The sequence below is a fragment of the Triturus cristatus genome, chromosome 5_2, assembly GCF_964204655.1.
Source record: "Triturus cristatus chromosome 5_2, aTriCri1.1, whole genome shotgun sequence".
NCBI lineage: Eukaryota > Metazoa > Chordata > Amphibia > Caudata > Salamandridae > Triturus > Triturus cristatus.
The window spans coordinates 716,144,026-716,163,733 of NC_140588.1; the positions used below are offsets into that span (position 1 = coordinate 716,144,026).

The window sequence follows — 19,708 nt, forward strand, 5'->3', positions numbered from 1 at the left end:
GAATTGATGAGGACGAGCTATTTTTAGGTCCTACTCGCCCTTTCTGGCGAGTAGGAAGACAAACTAACTTTTGTCCTCTGTCTTTAAAAACGAATCAAAAGTGACAAGATAACAAGATTTAAAGGCATTTTTATTGCTCACAAAGGGAATGAGCAATAAAGATGCCTTTAAATCTTGTTATCTTGTCACTTTTGCTCCGTTTTCGGAGACGGAGGTCAAGTTAGGTTGCAGTGAGGTCGAGGGGATTTTCCAAGGCACTAGACCTGCAGGACTAGTACCATTTTTCGGATTTTTCGAGTCCTGCTCCATTTTTGATTTTAAGGTTAAAATACCCTGTGGGGTTGTTTTTGAGAGAGAAAATGGCAACACTGGAAAAATTGAGAAAGGGCTATCTTTGAAGGAGTAACCCCTCCCCCCCCAAACTCCACTAACTAGCTAGTGCACACCAAATTTATGGAACTCCAAAGAACGCTCCTCAGAACACTTACTGGACCTGTGGAAAAGCCGAAGAAAATTGGACCCTGATTGCTGTAACTTAAGAGGAGCCCTGAAAGACTGGACCTGCTCCTTCTTGTACATAGGAAAAAAGTGGACTCCACGGGTCAGTTGGCTGACGACATGTTTCTACAGTGACACAACAAGCTGCATGAGACCTTTTTCCTCAAGTGACCAGTTGACCAGTACCACCTGGATTGGACCCTACTGGCAGCCTCTGCTGAAGTGAGTCCTTTCTCCACCGTGTTAGCCCCGAGGTCCTGCAAGCCTTAGAAGTAACCCAGAGGCTCCTAGTCAACAAGAGAATCATCTTCAAGCTCCTCACACATGCCTACAAAGCTCTCCACTACGCAGGACCAGCATATCTGAGCCCCAGCCTCTCATTTCATGTACCGGCCAGACAACTTCGCTCCACCCAACTTGCCCTGGCCACGGTCACACGGATTCACTAGATCATAACCGGAGGAAGATCCTTCTCTTACCTCGTCACCAAGACCTGGAACACCATGCCCCTCCACCTCAGGTAATCCCAGTTGCTGACCCAATTCAGGAAGGATCTCAAGACCTGGCTCTTTGACTGAACCTCCACGCTCAGACGGATCAGCACCCTCCCACCCAGCAGCGCCTAGAGACCCTTATGGGTAAGTAGCTGTGCTTTACAAACTTCTGATTGAGATGGGCTGCTCCAAAAACCCTGAAAAGTTGGGACTTACAAAAGTATTTTGCCATTCCAAGACCTCCAGATCGTCTGCAGGACCTTGTGGCAAAGGTGTCTGATTTAAAGGCAACTTTGATGGGTACAGCTTGAGACTTGCCCAGCTGGCTGATTTTGAGCTCCATAAAAAAGATGTGGTCAGAAGGTAAAATCTTTGGATGGGAAGAGCCGGCCTGGTGTGACCAACCTGTGCTTCATTGTAGTTGGCCTGAAATTGTGCCCATTTTCCAGTCTACCAATTCCGTGGAAAAGCTTTGGCGCATAGTACTTTGTTGCATTATTTTCATTAAAAACGTTTTTTAAATCATATCTACGGTTCTCTTGATTGTGTTTTTGTCTTTTTAATGTCATTCTATTCTTTTTTGAAAACTCACTCTACTTTGTTTTAATTCGGTTTGGGATCAGTATTGTTTGGTGTTTTGACTTTATTACTCTTTTGGCACTGCATAAATACTTATCCTCTGTTAAGCCTAACTACTGTGTGCCATCACCACCAGGGTTCTGAGCTCTGGTGAATTTTGTGACTCTTTGGGTTCACTCTGACAAGATAGTGTTATCATTCCTTGAGGTGTGTGGTCTCCCGTTCCAAATAATGATCCACTTTCTTGCAGTATTGAAGGTGGAGTGAGGAATTTCAACTTTCATCTTCTCTATGGGCTTTTCAGGGACTCAAGGAAGGGTAGCACCTACTGTATACCCCTGAAACACCTAGTTTCAACTCCATCCCTGATACCCACACAGGCATTTTGCGTTTCATATGGCTCAAGCCCAAACACTGCACATGTGAGGCTTTGCTCCAGAAAAGGACTCTGTACATCTACTTTGATCTTAGCACGCACTGACTCTACTCACTCTTACCCTTAATTCAGTCTCAGCTTGACTGTGGGTCTTCCTATCTTCTTCATCATCTTATCTGCTCTTCTCAAGCTTTGCTGTCTTTGAGACAATTCTCACCTCTTTCAGAACCCAAGTTAGCTAGGACTCTACTTTTCACATTATTTTATTTATTTATTTATAAAGTTTTTTTATAGCGCGAACAAGATCCGGAGGGATAACGGAGCGCTTTACAATATGATGGGAGGAAGGACAAAAGCAATATATATAACAATATCCATAAGAGTAAGGGAGAGAAAGAAAATACAGTGCAAAATACAACTAGGATGGTAATACAATAAGACAAGTGTAGGCAGGTAGCAAGGGTGAAACGGTGTACAAGGGGGAGCTGTATCAAAAGTAAGAACAAAGTCAGCAGGTGCAATGACAACGGGCCTGTGAGTCGAACCCTATTAGGGTATGAATTTGTTCACTAGGAATCTTTTGGCTTCTACTTTGAAAGCCGTCAATGAGGAGATTCTGCTAATTTCTGGTGGGAGAGAGTTCCAAATCTTAGGGGCAGCTCCGGAGAAAGCTCGGTGACAACTTCTCTTTTTCTTAAGGATGAGTGGTTTCAGGAGGAGGGTAGAGGCACTTCTTGAGGCTCTTACACTACAGGATAGTTTTAAGTTTTTTTGCAAGGTACGTAGGAGTATTAAGGTGAAGGGCTTTGTGTGTAAGAACAGCAATCTTTAATTGAATTTGTGCTTCGAAGGGCAACCAATTGAGGGATTTAAGGACTGGGGATATATGATCTTTTCGCTTGGTATCAGTAACCAGTCTAGCAGCCGCGTTAAGTGCAGCCCTTAGTGGAGCCAGAGCGTATTTGGTAAGGCCACAGAGGGTAGCACTGCCGTAGTCTAACCTCTGCAAGTCAGGTGCTTGAACCACTTGCTTGAAATCATTTGGAGGAAGGAAAGGTTTGATATTTCTGAGAGATCTCATCATGTGGTTAACTCCTTTGCATACATTGCTGATATGATCTTTCATGTTCAGGTGCTTGTCCATAGTGATACCAAGAGACTTGGCTGCATCTACGATGAGAGGCGTACAGTTGAAAGCAGTGAGGTGACTCAGCCAGAGGTCTAGCTTGGGGATGAGATTCGGAGGGGAGATGAGCAGGAATTCAGTTTTAGAGGTGTTGAGCAGTAGATGATTCTCCGTTAGCCAATTTTGAGTAAACATTAGGGTAGTATTGAGTGAGATGATGTTTTCCGAGGATGAGATTTTCAGATATAATTGCTTGTCATCCGCATACATGTGGAAGAGAATGTTCATGGAATTTAGAGAATGTGCAAGCGGTTCCATGAAAAGATTGAAGATGATAGGAGATAGAGTGGATCCTTGAGGGACCCCCATGAGTACGGGAGAGGGCTGTGAGAGAGAGTGGTTTGCCTTGACTCTTTGAGTTCTGTGATGAAGGAAGGATGAGAACCATAGTAACACCTGATAAGAAAAACCCATTCTATTTCGCAGGATGGATAGGAGGTTCTCATGATTAACCGTGTCAAATGCAGAAGAAAGGTCGAGGAGGATCAGGAGGCAGGATTCATTTTGGTCGAGCATAATTAAAATGTCATCAAAAACGTGAGTGAGTGCCGATTCGGTGCTGTGCCACTTCCTAAAATCCGATTGGTGCTGGTCTAGGAGTTGGTAGTTCTCTATGTGGGCACAGAGTTGGGATTGCACACATTTTTCTAGTAGTTTCGCTAAAGTGGGGATGTTGGAAATGGGGCGGAAATTGTTGAGATCAGATTTGTCAGCGTTAGGTTATTTTAGTATGAGTGTTACCTGAGCTGCTTTTAGGCATTCGGGGATCATGCCTTGTGCTAGGGAAGCATTAACAATCCTAATCCCAGTGGGGATCAGTGCATTCTTGATTTCTTTGAAGATAGAAGGGGTCAGCGGGGAGCTGAAGTGGTTGGAAGGGTTGATATTCTGCAGAATCTTGAAGATAACATATTCACTTAAAGTGGTAAAGGTGCCCCATGATGCATTGTTCTTGGGATTCGTGGAGGACGATTTACACCTAACAGAGGAGTCAATGGGTGAGGCAGCAATGGCAGAAGGTAGTAGAGCCTTCTTAGAGGCGAGGTCAATGGAGACGATTCTTGATTTCTCTGCGAAGAAGGCAGCAAGATCATCGCAAGAGGGTGGGTTGCCACCAGGATCAGATTGGTTAGACCCAACACTGATTGTTGTTTGACCAATTCGAAGAGTTTCTTGGGGCGGTTTGGCGCTTGATCCAGTTGGTGTCTGAAGTAAGTCACCTTAGCACTCTTGATTTGTTTGTTGTATCGTCTCCTGGCATCTCTAAGGAGTTTTAGTTGGACCGAGCAGGGATTGACTCGCCATGACCGTTCAAATACCCTATGGTTGCGGCGTTTTGAGTTTGTTTTCATGATATCAAGGTTTGGTTTTTTTTGTTGTGGCATTTTTTAGTTGGAGTGGAGCAATATTCTCAATGATGTTGGAGATGGTTGAATTGTAGGCGTTGGTGAGTGATTGTACCTCAACTAGATCATCTTGGAAGGAGAGGGCAGATTTACAGTGGGCAGCTAGTTCGTCGGAGTTTATAGCTCTTCTGTCCCTTTTCCAGATCTTAGATTTTAGTGGTTGAGCCTTTCTCAACAATACCTCTCTGTTGATATCAAAGAGGATGCAGTGGTGGTCGGACCAGTCACAAGGGATGTTGGAATCTATGGAGATAGACTGCTCTTTAGAAATAATGAGGTCTAACGTTTCTCCTTTGTTATGAGTTGGTTGGATACAGTGCTGAATCAGATCTTGATCAATTAAGAAAGATTTAATGCTAGATGCAGCGGGGTCGTTGGGGTTAGACCAATGAAGGTTGAAATCACCAACACCGCTGAATCGACATTACTAGAGATGATTTCCATTAGTTGCTCAGTGAAAGGGAGATTGGCACCCGGGTCTAAGATAGGAGTGGAAGCTGGATTTAGCCAAGTCTCAGTGAGGATGATAATGTCTAAATCATTGTGTTGGATGAGGTCGAAGATATCGGTGGTGTGTTTACTGGCTGACCTGCAGTTAAGTAGTACACATTTAAGACGGGGTGGATTTGGGGGGGGAGACGACTGGGTGATGTTCACATAGGTGAGGTTGTTAGTATTACTGCAACTAAGATTGCGACGGGGTTCGCTGCACGGGTTAGAAGGGATGGCAGGAATTTGTCTCGGAGGGACTAGGTTAGGTTCTGACATGGTCGTGCTAGAGTTGTGAGGGTCATGTGGATCAGTGGTCGAAGGGTGGGACTCAGATCCACCGTGACAGGCGTTGGCGTTGGGTAGTGGGGAAAGTTTGGACAAGGTCGTGTTAGCGTTGTGAGAGTCAAGTGGATCAGTGGTCAAAGGTTGGAACTCAGATCCCCAATGAGAGGCAATGGCGTTGAGTAGTGGGATAGATTCGGGGGTGGAGGGAACTAAAGGCTGGAGGCCTCTATAGGCCCCTTCGCAGAAGAGAGGAGAGAAATGATCATAGGGAAGAGATCAATTGAAAGGGCTTTCAGCTCATGTAGTTCAGAGGAGAGAAGGTGTAGCTGTAGAGATATATCATCAAGGCGCGTATTCAGGTCAGAGTGTTGGGCGAGGGGAGGCAGGAGTGGGAGAAAAACGATCGGCGACGGGGAACCTTGGGGAAGGCCTGTAGGGGATAGTGGGGGCGATCTAAGTCCAGACTCAAATCTAGTGTGAGGCAGTGTTATAGGGTAGGGGAGGGGGAACTTATCTGAAATAAGAAAGGACTGTACGACTAGAGAGAGTAGCGCTGCTCTAGAGTCTTCCTGTGTCGGATTGACAGTAGAAGAGATTGAGGCCATTGGGACTCGAGGGAGCAACTCTGCTCTATAGTCAACACATGACAAGCTGACGGAAGGTGAGGCCATTGGGGCTTGTGAGGTGGATCGATGTCCCGACTCAAGTCTAGTATGAGGCCGAGTTATAGGGTTGGAGAGAGGGACAGTGTTTATTACATGGGAGGACTGTGTGACTTGGGGAAGAATCTCCACTTGGGAGTCATCGTGTGTTGAGCTGACATTCAAAGAGGAGATAGAGGCCATAGATTTGTCATCCAGTTGAGGAGTCGAAATGGTGAGATGATGGGATCCGACTGTGGACACAGTGGCTATGTGATTATCTGGCTGAGGTGTGGGGTATAGGGGGAGTGGGGTCCTCCTGACAGTTAAAGAGGGTGTTCTAGTGAGTTGAGGTAATCCGACTAGGGACATGGAGGCTATGGACTCCGTAGGAGGAGGTGAGAGGTTAAGGGAGAGTGGGGTCCTCAATGATGTTAAAGGAAGAGTAGTATTCAGGCCCGGCGGGGACGTGGTGGTTGAAATGGGTTCAGGGGAGTCACCGTAGACCGCTTTCCTGAGAGTTGGGTAGATATTTGCTATCTTTGCTAGGTTTGATGTTAGAGCCTTGGATTAGGATGATACCATTATTATAGATGATGATAGTTGTGGTGGCTTTGAGAAAGGAGGAGGGAGACGTCGTTCGTTTGAGGCCATGTGCGTTTTTTTTTGGATCCAATTATTCGAAGCATGGCGTAGAGCACAGACCGCCAGCAGGCCCGCTTTCTAGTATAGAAGATGAGGTTGTTAACCACGGAGCCTATGTTGGTGCAGAAGTAGTGGTCAGAGATTAAAGTTTCAGGTCTAGCTTTGAGTAACCGATGTTTGTATTTCTTTACAGCGTTCTTGGAGAGGTCAGCTGGGTAATTAATGATGAAGGCATCGAGACCATTGGGGTCGGGACTTATCTCCATTCTGAGAAAAAAAAAAAAAGTAAGGATAGGTGCCCGGATGAAGTAGAATCAGCGGGTGGGAGAACCTGACGTCACTCCTGGGGACTCGCAGTGGATCTTGTCTAAGTAGTGGTGGAAGACCAGAGAGGGTTAATCCAGCGATGAAATGAAATCATTAGCATGGAGGAATGCTCCTCATGGAGTGCACGCCTTGTATCAAGCCCATTGAACATTTGAAAACCAAGTACAGGCATTTAAAATCCAAGTGCAGGCAATGTGAAGTAGCTCGAGCATTTGTAATCCAAGCACAGGCATCTAAAGTACAAACAATCGTTAGCTCAGAGCGCCGCCATTTTAAAGTCAGGCAATTGCATGCTAATGCAATGTCCTCTTAATTCCTCCATTTTAAGGTCAGGCGGAGAACAACAAACCAGCAAGAGAAGTAAATGCAGTCTAGCACAGCAAGAGAAGTCAGTTGCAGACTAGCCCCGCATCACGGTGATCAAGGTGCCACAACAATCAGCAGGAGTCCTAGGGTGCAAATTCAGGAGCTTTAGTCCGGTTCTTCACCGCCCCCGCGAGCCGCTCCCAATGAGTAGAGCCCTCACTGAGGACTCCGGTCCACAACCTGTCACATTAGTTCTATCTCTGGCCGTACTCCACAGTGCAGCCACCAACATTACCCTGTGTAGACCATGATGGCTGAGCATGCCTTATTTTGCCTTCTCATTCTTTTTATTGCCTCATGCACCGATTAAAGCGGGTTAACGGAGGCATTGAGGGCATTCGAGTAAAGGCTGTAGTGGGTAATGGAACCTGGACCTTTCCCTCTGCACACTCATTGTGAGAATAACCAGTGATCCTCTGTGGTGTTTCCATTGTGGGACACCTTGAGCTACTCAAGGTTTGCCCACTTTTCATGGTATCTAGGAGAAATAGGTTAAGTGCTCTGCCTAGTAAGTCATCTTCCCTTTATCACCTTGAATGTTTCCAATAATTCCACCTTTTATGTAGGATGGGACTACACAAGATGAAATCGGAGGCAGGGATCTTATGCATGTTAAAACCTCTTGAGAATAATTATAAATTGTTGGATGCTGCCACTTCAAACTTGACTGCATGGATATTTTTTAATAAAAAGTGTAAAAGTATGTGCATCTTTATTTAAAATGGGAGTTGCCATCACTGGTGACCAAATACAGGTTAAAAAAGAAATTGAAATACTGGTGTAATCATATGCTCTGACAGTCCTCTGTGTACAGAGTCTGGCATTTCAGCAAAAGGGACTCTGGCACTGTAGTATTGATGCATACCACCAAATATGTAGTTTCCACACTTGTGATTTCTAGAAGGACGTTTACTTTATCAATTTAGGTTCTTCTCTTTTAGGTTTGCTTTTGATCCCCCGGTTGTCCACCACTGGATAGGTGCACTGAAAAACAAGTAAAAGGTCAGGGGAGTCGCACTCTTTTTTTAAATTTTTTTAAATTTATTTTTTCTCCTCTACAACTGACTTTTTTGAGCCACGAAAAAATGTCTCCAAACTGCATGAGGGAAATTGTAAATCATTTGTTCCACTTTGGTGTATCAGTAAACGAAAACACTTATTTAGTTATGTTCTTGGGAATAAAATGGTGGGGAAGCCTTTTTTCCTGTTCATTTGTCCCGGACCATATTGAAACTGATCAGATCCTTTCGCTTCAGGAGCCACACACCACAACTGAAAGCCTGCAGAGTATCTGAGATCTGGAGGCCTGAAGACTTTAAATGTTATCCTAATGCATCAGTATGAGGTTCCTACATTCGTGGCAGCAGATGCCATGCAAGGGAAATTTATTGCAGACACCCCCTCTTATGTCTTTGACAACAAGGCCAGTAGTGAAGCCGATGTGTAAATGCCTATATAGTCCTGTATCTGCATACTTGTATATCTACAAAGAAAGTGCTGAGCACTTTCATTGTTATTGGTACTTGACTTTCAAGAGTTTCTGCATGCATGACATAACATGCAAGAGGACAGAAGGAGAGGCGTTGAGTTGCATGAAAGGAGGTCCATGCCAACATGTGCCATTGGTCAATCTGGCCCCTCTAATGCGGTGTCTAGGGCAGACTCTTACTGTGCTGCTGTCAATTTCCTATGTTAAATTTTTCCTTCTGCCTCACTGGACTTTATAATCCTCCTTTTAGAGGTTCTATCAGCATGGAGTGTCTGCTTCAAATACAGTGTGTTATTTGAATTGAACCTACTACCATTGTTTCTAGAAAGTGTGGTTTACGATAGTATCCCATATTGAGACATTTGATACTATCCAAGTACCATTTGGTCTAGAGTTTATTCTGGTTGGATTTATTTTTATTGGATTACATAATGACTGTTTATTCAGAAAATCAACCCAGTGAAGCAACTAATCAGTGATTGTGAATATTATTTAATTCAACCACTGGCACTTTATGATTGTCGTGTAACTGTATAGAGGTATTTAGCTGTTGTCGAAAGTAAGGATTTGTGGATTGTGGGTTTGAAGATCTCCCTTCTGAATGTCTTCGCAGTTCTGTCTGGTACATACATATTTCGTGTACATTTCTACATATAATTATTGAATCCTGTTCACAGGTTTCCATTATTAATACTTATGGATTGTGTTTACATCTGACACCTGTTCAGATGCAGAAGTCAGGCCTTGTGAATAAAGGACACGATAAACACCCAAACCAGCACCCTCTTCCCTGCAGAGTTAACATAGCCTGCGACAGTGGTCTTAACTTCACAGAGATCATGTACCTAAGCTACCTGAGTCATGTTCACTGACCGAAGAACAGATTTTGTCATTAAGCAAGACATTCTCAATTTCAAACGCAGCTTTTCATATCTGGGTGGCACCATGATTATCTTTTGTTGACATCAGAGATACAGATTGAAACTGAGGTACATTTCTTTCCTTAAACCTATATTGATTTTCGGAAGTATGACCGAGAAATCACCCTTGGGGTCTTCAAGCCTTTAATGGAATAGTTCCCGCAGAGCAGATATATCTCTGTCACCAAAAGAACTGAAAAAACGACTAACCATTGTAGGTCTAGAAAACTGTATTTTGTAAATTTACTAGAGGACATCGTTCCGAACAGCGTGTTCCTTTTTTGCCCTGAAGAAGTCCAGCTAGCATTTCGATTAAATGTGTTGACCGATTTCAAGAACAAGAAATAGAAAGAAACCACTGATAATATTGAGACTGGTCTGTCATGACGTGTATTCTCAAAATGAGTTACTTTTTATGCAACTCTAGCTTTGTGAAATTTGTATTTGCTTCAAGGGAACTGTATGGATAGCGGAATGTAGGGATTCTTTTCCTTTTACATCCTTTATGTATAGCTTTTAAGTCACTGCATAACAAAATAACATATAGTTTTACATTTTGCCTCGTGTATGAGTTGGGCCCCCTAGTGTCATAAGAGGTATACTCTGTGCCAGTACAAATAACCATCTTAGTTTTAAAGATCTTTCCAAAATGTGTCAGGCTCTTACATCATTGATCTACTACATCCAAGTAGTACCAGATGAGGAAGAAACCAAACAGTCTTGATCTGCATAACAGTTCAAACATAGTTGTTAGTTCTTCCAATGCAGCCATACCCCTCTTCATTTTCAGAACCCTTTCAGAGGGTCACAGTGCACACAGGGTGTTACTGGTCTGAACCATAGTGGATGAGGCCTTTTATTTCTGATGTCCCAAGGAAACATCCTACTTTAGATCCTTAGCAACTGGGCCGGGTACCCCTTCTGCACTTGACTCTCAGTGGTATCTATGGATGAGCTGTCAAAGGCACGCCCTGGTTGAGGGGGAGAAGATACAGGTAAGTGAACACCACTAATAGCTCATATTGTACACAGTACAAACAATAAAAAAAAGTCCTGTCCAATCCTTACTTTTTTTTAAGAAAGAGAAGTATTTTATTTTTAGCTCTACACATTCAAAGGGCTAGCGATACTTATGTGCAATAACGCATTCCCCTTGAGGTTGGAGCTCTAGTAGTTTTCATGCAAATCCATGTCCTACCCTTCCCCATTGGGCACCTGGCAGGCGCATACTTTCTCCTCCAAATAGCACTGCTGGCTTGTTCAGGGATTGGAGCTGCTCCAACTCAGCCAACACGAGGTAAAGTCACTCTTCCCCCTAAGGGGGTGGGGCTCTGCTTCTTTTGAAGTGTCTACCTTTCCTTTTCTTCTTTCCCCTTGAAAGGCTGTCTGTCACAGAAGGCAAGATACCGAAGCTGAATGTCCCACAATACAATTAACGGGAGTGACCTGGGTTCACACCTGAATGTCAGCCACAGTGATAAATGCATCAAAAAGTCAATCCCAGGCTCCCAGCCTGACTTTTTGAGTCCCTTATCAGCCCCATCTCCTTTCTTGAGATGTGTCCAGGCCCCTTCCTGGTTATCTATCACTGAATCAAAGAGCCATATTTTGAAGTGTAAAGGAGGGGGGGGGGGTCCCTTTCTCCATTGTGTGCCACCCAGCTCACAGGTTTCTAGCAATGCACACATCTGTCTGGGGGAATCCCTCTACTCCTCGTGTCTTCACCAGGCAGGTCTGGGCTTCCTAAGATGGTACAAAGGGTCCTCCATATTATGAACCGATGCAGGTACACTTACTTTCACAGCACACTTACTGTCCAGCACAGTTTCCTCCATGTATTGTAGAAGTACTCATACATTCAGTACACCCATTCAGTCTGTGCACAGTTCAACACTGGCACTTTTCCATACCATACCAGGGTGTGCTATTTAAAAAAAAAAAAAACGCACACACACACGCACACCCCCCCATGCACTCTTCCTAGCACTTCACCCTTCATGTATTGTACATCACACAAGCATGTTTCATTGCGCACACTCTGCACAGCTCTGCATCTATCATGTCCTGTATTCCACATAGGTATACATACACTCAGCACATGCACTAGTCTCATATGTACTACATAGTACTGCTGAATCCCTGTACTGTACCCTCCCTGGGTACAATAAACATCCAGCGCAGAGTCACTGCTCCTGTGCTATGCATCACTCCACATCTATCTGATGTAGGCCAAGCATGAGATAAGCACACAGCAGTAGAACTTTTTAAAAAGTAATTGAGTCTGTAGACCTCACTCCTGTGCTACAGGGTAAAAAGGACCTGTTCACTACTACTGGACACTGCACTGTATGCTGCCACAACTGCATGTATGCGTTTTAACACCTGGTGAAGGAGGTAGCCTTCCTCCACTGAGGGTAGCGCTTGGGGCACCTCTCCTGGTCCAACAAGACCATAATCCATGAGACTTCCCTACGTCATGGCACACATGCATGATCTTTGTTTGGTATGACAAAAAAACTGCATTAGAGATCCAAACAACAGTACAGTTGGCAGGAATACACGTCTTTAACCATGCAGAAGACTTTCCGTCTTAATATACATATATATCTTAAATGTCAGCCATACAGAATCAAAATTATAAACTCTGTCATGCAGGATAGATAATTTTTCCATTGAAAATATGTTCAAAATCTCGCTCTACCACATATGCACTGGTGGAGTGATTTGTTGATTGCAGACGTGCGCCATGCCGAGACTAACTTCAAGTAGTAGATGCAAAACCAATTTACCAGTCTGGTAGCTGATGATATTGCAGTATGTTGTCCTGGATCTTCCATTAGGACCGTCAGGTGGTGTAGAAGCAGTGTGATTCTCGCTATTGGCCTTATTCACAAAGTGCCTCTGCACTTGTGGCAGAGGCCGCGCAGTTGTGTGGGAGTCTCCACACTCAAGGAGAATTCTCCTTGTGGAGATTCAATCCAGAGTGCGGCGACTCCCTCATGACTGCATGTCCTCCACAACAAGTGCAGGTGCCCTTTGAGAATCAGACCCTATATTTTTTTAATTAGGTAATATGTATTTCTGATATATCTGAACATGCACACAAGACCACCACAAATGGAAGAATTGCACCCCTTGCACCACAATTCTTCCAACAGAGGTTACAATCGCCAAATACAGCATTCAATCTGGTGGGGAGTAAATACTATCTTTTGCCTACATTTTCCGTATGCTGCACAGATAATGATGAATTGGCTGCTTGGTACCATAGTAGTACCCAAGCATCTCAACCTCCAGATCCCTCTCCCATTGGAAGTGCGCATTTATGCCTGGGTATGGGTTGTTAATTATGTATCTATCATTGGAGCTATGCAATCCCCTTCCAAGTCTGTTTGTTAAAGACCATGTTTTCTAGTAGGGTTTTCTCCCTGCTCACAACCTCTACAACCATTCTGGATTCCGCCAAGAGTTGCAACAGTGTCAAGTGAAAGCCATCTTACAGGTCCAGTCCCTAGCTTTCTTGGTTTTCTTCCCTAGTACTGAGTATTCTGAAAATAGTTCTTCCAGTAGTGGTTGGCTACTGTCATTCCATCTTCTAAATCTGGGATCTGTGACCCATGGCAAAAAATCTGGGTTATGGATTATAGGTTACATTGGGGAAGGAAATGTTGGGAACCCTTCCCTGCATGTAAGCTGCTGCCAAAATTCTAGCAGAATTGTGGTTGTAGTTAAGAAGAAAGGCATTTCTGATCTCGTTCATTGAGGTAGCCACAATAGGTGTTTTAAAAGGATAGGGGGAAAATTCTGCTCCACTGTGGGCCACCCGTTACCCCAGCGGGGTGGGATTCCTGTCAGGTTTTAGGCTGAATCTGAGTTATCTGTATGAAAGCCTTTTTAGCAGGAAATCCCAGCCTGCCCTTTTATTTACTTCAGAATAAGTATAGCCCTTGGCACCACAAAGCAAGGATAGCAATTTCTTGTGAATTTGATCTGCAATAATCTTGGGGATTCTAAGTAGAAATATCTACATTACATACAACAGACGAGAAAGGAAATTCATGTACGTAAGCACTGTTGCACCTCCTTTTTTGCGCCCAGTACTAAGTAAAAAAGTGTCTTTACTCTGAGAACGTGAATCTCGAGTGCAGAGAAATATTGCTGCAGCTGCTTCATCTAATTGTCTTGTCATGTTTTATTATTGTTTGGAGAAAGTCCTTTAGAAGAACAGGCACCGGCAAGAGCAATAAGTCTCACCTTTGGGACCTGATTGCTTTGCCAGTGATTTTTAGGCAGGCTTCACCTTGATACTGTGCAGCATGGGCAAAGAATAAAAAATGTATTTGAAGTGGCCACCTGCATAATTTGACATCTGTGGCCACAGTTCAGCCCTTAGTAAATTGTATCATTTTCTGGAGCCCTAGGGTGGGAGCCTTTGCTCCCTGAGCCCAGAAACAAAGCCTTTCCTGGGCGGGTGTGTTTACACCTCCCCCAGGCCAGGAAGAGCCATATGTGGCAGGGGAGCTTCAAGGGCCTGGCAGCCTTTGTAATGCGACCCCCGGCCTCTCCTGCTATAAGGAGCAGGCCCCCTTCCTGTCTCCCCTCCTTTTCAGTGGCAAAACAGGCAGGAAAACCTAGCCAGCCCAGAATCTGTGCCCACCTCTGCCAACTCCACCACTCCGGTGGGGGAGGCGAGGTGAAGCCCACTCTTCAGTGCCCTCCATTTTGCAGATGGCAGGCACTCCCCAATCAGGATTAGGGATTGTGCTCACCCCCCCACGGTGTAGTCACCCTAAGGTCAGAAGCCCATTGGCTACTGACCTCAAGACCCCTAAAACGCCCCCTGAATACTGTATTTAGGGGGCAGCCCTGAACCAAGAGAACAGACAATAACAACTACAAGAAAAGAAGGACCGAACAGCTGTGCCGAAGCTAACAAGAGGAAGACGTGCACTGACTCTGCGCCAGCCCTACCGGCCTGTCTCCACCTTGAACCTGCTCCTGCAAAATCCCAGTGTGTTCTGCAGCCAGCAACCTCGAAGACCCTGGAGGACCTGCCTTCCTCCAACCACAAAGACTGTGTCTCCCATGAACACCGGATTTGTTCATCTGCAACCTCTGGCTCCGGCCGGACACCGCAAATCCGCACCACTCTGCACCTGCCATCCACGGCCTGAGTTTGAGTGGGCAAACACCACGAGGAGGTCTCCCCGGTGATCCTAACCCAAGATCCGGCGACCCTTGACCTGCCTCAACCTCCAGCCGACTACTGCAGCCTAAATCCGGAAGGTCCCCCCAACCGCAACCAGGAGCTGGTAAGAAGATCCGACCCCAAAAAGCACCCCTGCACCCGATGCCCCACAGCCTTGGGTGGCCAAATCAACGGTTCCTAATCAACCCCCAGCTTCCCAATTTACCTCTCAAAGTGGTGGTTGCACCCAGAAGACCTTCGTCCTCAAGCCTGCAGTGCCTTTGCAAACCGGAGGTTCCCCATTGCATACAGGGCACCCGATGTTGAAACAGCACCCTGCACCGGCCGCCCTAGTGCCGCTGAGGGTGCACCTTTGGTGCTACTTTGTTTTCCCATTTTCCCTGAGCTAAAGTCTAGGAGCTTTGCACCTACACCCAAGTGGCTTGCTCGTCAGCAGCCACCAACCGGAGGCCCCCTTTCCCCCATTGGATAACATTGGGCCTCAGCAGTATGCGCCCGGCCCCCCTAGTGCTGTCTGAGGGTGTAACAAGAGTGCATCTCTGACCCTGGGAGACACCTGAGTCTACCCCCAGAACCTCAACTCTCACTACCAAATACTTACCCTAAAACCGATGACAATATTTTCCTCCATAGAATAACATTGACAGTTTTTTTGGGAAAAGTTTCTGAGTGAAGTTTGAAAACGTAAAAAAAATTCTTTTAAAATTATACTATTTAACAAAAACGATTTTACTTACCTGTTTACAGGAAATGTCCCAGAGTAGTATCCAGGTATACTACTCTGTATAAGAAAAGTAATCTAAAAAGTAACTTACCTGGTATTTTACTGAAAATCCCATTCAAGTCTATGTACTGTATTTACAAAGCATTGCATTTCTCTGCAAACAATACTGTAAATCAAAACAAAGTGCATATACCATTTCAATCCATATTGCATTTCAATTGTACATTTACTGCAAAGTACTTATCGCTTACCAGTGCCAGGTTTGCTTGGTTCTAGTAAATAGAATAACAAACAAGCATTTGCAATGCAATAGGTCTCGCATTTATACGAGTTTGAGCTATTGGCATTGTAAATGACAGTGCCTTTTATTTATGTTTTAAAAAAAACAAACTTAAATAAAAAGCATTGTCATTTACAATGCCAATAGCTCAAACTCGTATAAATGCGAGACCTATTGCATTGCAAATGCTTGTTACTGGCTGCGTCCGCCTCGGCAATCTGTAGCGTGGAAGGAAAAAAAACGCAGCTGGTCATTTTGTACAAAAGTATAAAGTAAAACGAGCTACTGGGGATGTTATGTTGTGAGAGGAGACACACAGATGACCTGCGAGAACCGAGTCCATTGAATATTGTCTGCCTGTGACACTGAACACGTCACTGTGCTTGGCACACAAACACATATCCCTTAACTACAGGCAGGCCAAAGTAATCGATTTTAAAGTCAGTTGAGGGGTCGGGGAGGCTGGGGTGGGGAGGGTTCTCACTTATCACTAATACAAGAGAGGCAGTATAGCCACACTCAGCGGAGAGGATATGACGTAATGGCCAGAGCTGCCGACTTTAAAACTGGGGAACTAGGTTCGAGCTCGGTGTCGGCTCAACATCCTGCGCCATCCGAAGATGAATGTGCGTGTGTAACGTAAACTAACTGGTGCTCAGGTGAAGCGCTCGGGTAGAGTTAGCGCTATATAAAACTGCAAAACAAAACAAAAACTCTGGCTTTGTCTCTTTGCCTTCACGTGAACACGTCAGAAGCGATGGGACAAAGGGACAGGGGCCAGGGCTCAGTTCTGTTTAACAGGTATCCCACCGGCCCACGCTCAATCCCAGCTTTTGAAAAGATGCCACGAGCCGGGACTCTTATCGGTAGGAGCAGCAGCAGCAGATCGAGAGGAGCCGGGCCCGGCAGCTGTGCAATCAGAGAGCTCCGTGGAAATGCTGTGACTGGCGAAAGGTGATAAGGGGTCCTTGGAGGGGCGGGGGGCGGGGTTCAAGGGGTGCGAGAAGCAGCCTGCCTGGGCCAGTGGCGTCTGGGGAGAGTCATCTGCTCCGCACACTGAGGCCTCGAATAGTCGAAGGTTCTTAGCTGTGCACGCTTCTTGAGTCCATTCCAGAGATAATGCTGTGAATAGTGGTTGCCGAATTTTGACTAAAAATAAATGTTATGTGACAACTGGCTTGAAAGGGAGGATGCTGGGGTAGGATTTAAGAGGGAACCGGGGAAGGGTCCAAGGTAAGGTGTACCTCACCCTATCCCCCCCCCCCACCTTCCGGGGCGGTGGGGGGTTGATTTTTTTGGTTTAGCCAAGATACTCGTTGGATGTTTCACAGCTCAGAAGGAACCCATGTGAATAAATCTACCCCAATTAGTGCCAGGCACAGCTGTGTGTTGGAAACAAGGGTGTTGCACCGAATTCAAAAGAAATAACCAGAATCATAAACCCCCAAAATAAAACTATAACCCGTGACTACACCTACTCCAGCCACGGCGATTGCTGCTTATTGCTGTTTAGGAGGTGGGAGGGGAGCCACGGCGATCCCTGCTTGATGCTGTTAGGGAGGTTGGCTGGGTGTTCTTTTGAGGCTAGCATTACGGGCGCTCTATTACATAAATAAAAAGCCATGGTGAATGCTGCTGGATGCTGTTTGGCAGGTGGGAGGGGTAAATAAAAGGCCACAGTGATTAAACAAAGAAAGTGAAACCAGCCATGGCATCGTTGCTGGATGATGTTTGGGAGACAGAGAACAAGAGCGCACTGAAGCTGACGAGGAGGGAGTGGGAGGGGGGGAGTGGGGGCGGGCGCAGTGGTGCGGGCCGCAGTTGTAAAAGGCAGGGAGAGGGTGAGATTGAGGAAGGGAAAGATAGGGATCAAAGGAAAAAACAAGGGGGTGGCAAATGGTGTGCACTTTGATGTCCTCAGTGGCCGCGCGGCTCACTGAGGACATCAAAGCAAGTGATCAGGCAGTGCTTTTCAGGCTGCCAAATGGTGCGCGCGCCCTGGGCACATGCACTGTATTTGGAGGCCTGAAAAGCCACTGTTTGCACTTCCAAAACTCGCTTACTACAAGTCTCGCCAGAGCAGCGCTAAAGCGCTGTCTCAGGCGAGACCTAAAAAGAATATTTTTATACTAAAACAATTGGTCTGAAGTTCAGTCTTTGAGTGTGTGAATTTATTTGCGGACTGAGTGTGTACAACAAATGCTTAACACTGTCTTCTGAAACTGCCTTACTGCTCGACCACACTACCACAATTAGAGTGAGGTGCTATCTATTTTACCTCCGCCTACCTTTTGTGTTCCACTGGACTCTGTGCACACAACACCTCACTTTGGTTTAGTATATTCAGAGCCAGCTTCCTACAATTGTCCTTTGAAAGTTCTCACTTCTCCATTTACATTTCTTTTCCTCAACATTCCTTTAGAGTGCATGCACTTTTACCAGTCAGCGTGTTTGCACCTTCTATCAGCACATTTCTTTTCATAACTGTAGCAATTGAATTATTATGTGGGCTATGTGACTACCGTCTTTAAGGAAGAATCACAACCTTCCTTTAAAACTGTAACTAAATAACCAAAACGCTTTTACTTACCTGTTTACAGGAGATGTCCCAGTGCAGTATCCAGGCATACTGCACTGTGTAAGTAAAGTAATCTGAAAAGTAACTTACATGATATTTTACCAAAAACCCTATACAAAGTATATGTACTGTATTCTGAAAAACATTATCAGTAACACTACGGTAATCCAATCAAAGTACATTTACGCTTGCAATCCAAACTGTATTACAACTGTATGTTTACTGCAAAGTATTTATCACTTACCTGTGCCAGGCTTGCTTGGTTCTAGGAAATAAAATAACAAAAAGAATATTTTTATACAAAAACAATTGGTCTGAAGTTCAGTCTTTGAGTGTGTGAATTCATTTGCTGACTGAGTGTGTACAACAAATGCTTAACACTGTCCTCTGATACTGCCTTACGACTCGACCACACTACCTCAAATAGAGAATGAGGTGCTATCTAACATTACCTCTGCTTACCTTTGTTCCATTGGACTCTGTGCACACTATACCTCACTTTGGTATATTACATACAGAGCCAGCTTCCTACAGTAACTGAAGACAAAAATGTAGAGCTTGACAAGCAGGTGGTGGAAGCACAGGGCCCAGTCAACCAAAAGTGATGGTAAAGAGACAATGATACATTGGAGGGGCAAACGCAAGATTGACAAACTGGGACATGAATAAGAACCTGGCAAATGAGTGACAAGAAAGTCAACCAATGGTGAGCAGTAGGCAGGCTCCAAACTCCTCTATGCTTTTGTTAAGTCCACAATATGTCTACGCTGTCTAGTTGGTGAGACCTGAAAGAGCTGGTTGAAATATTTTAGAGATACAGCATGTTAACATTTGTCTTCTCTTCTAATGGACCGCGCCATTGCTGAGCACAAATAGTCTAATTGAATGTGACCCTGTAGAATAATTGGAGGCATTGAAATAATACTGTTGGTTTGTGACCGATGTTAGCTGATTTCAGAGGGCCCATATCATAAAGTCTTGACTGAGAGCAAATGTGCCTAAGGTGTGTCTTACTCCTGCATTTCGCGTAGAAAAATGCACTTACTCCAGGAATAAGAATTCGTGAACCTGGCCTATAGGTTTCTGTACGGGTCCGACTTTTCAAAGTTTGGCCCAGCTAAATCATTTCCGTCTGCAGCAACATTATTATAGCTGTCTGGTTTGGTGACTGCCACAGTGTTTAGTGAAAACAGAGCTGTCTGTCAACAAACTA

General features: G+C 45.0%; 1 protein-coding gene across 1 annotated transcript in view; it reads left to right on the forward strand.

Moving 5' to 3' along the window:
- Positions 1-19,708, forward strand: part of RPS6KA6 (ribosomal protein S6 kinase A6) — a 626,385-nt gene that overhangs the window by 180,952 nt on the left and 425,725 nt on the right. The gene's annotated exons all lie outside the window — the stretch shown is intronic.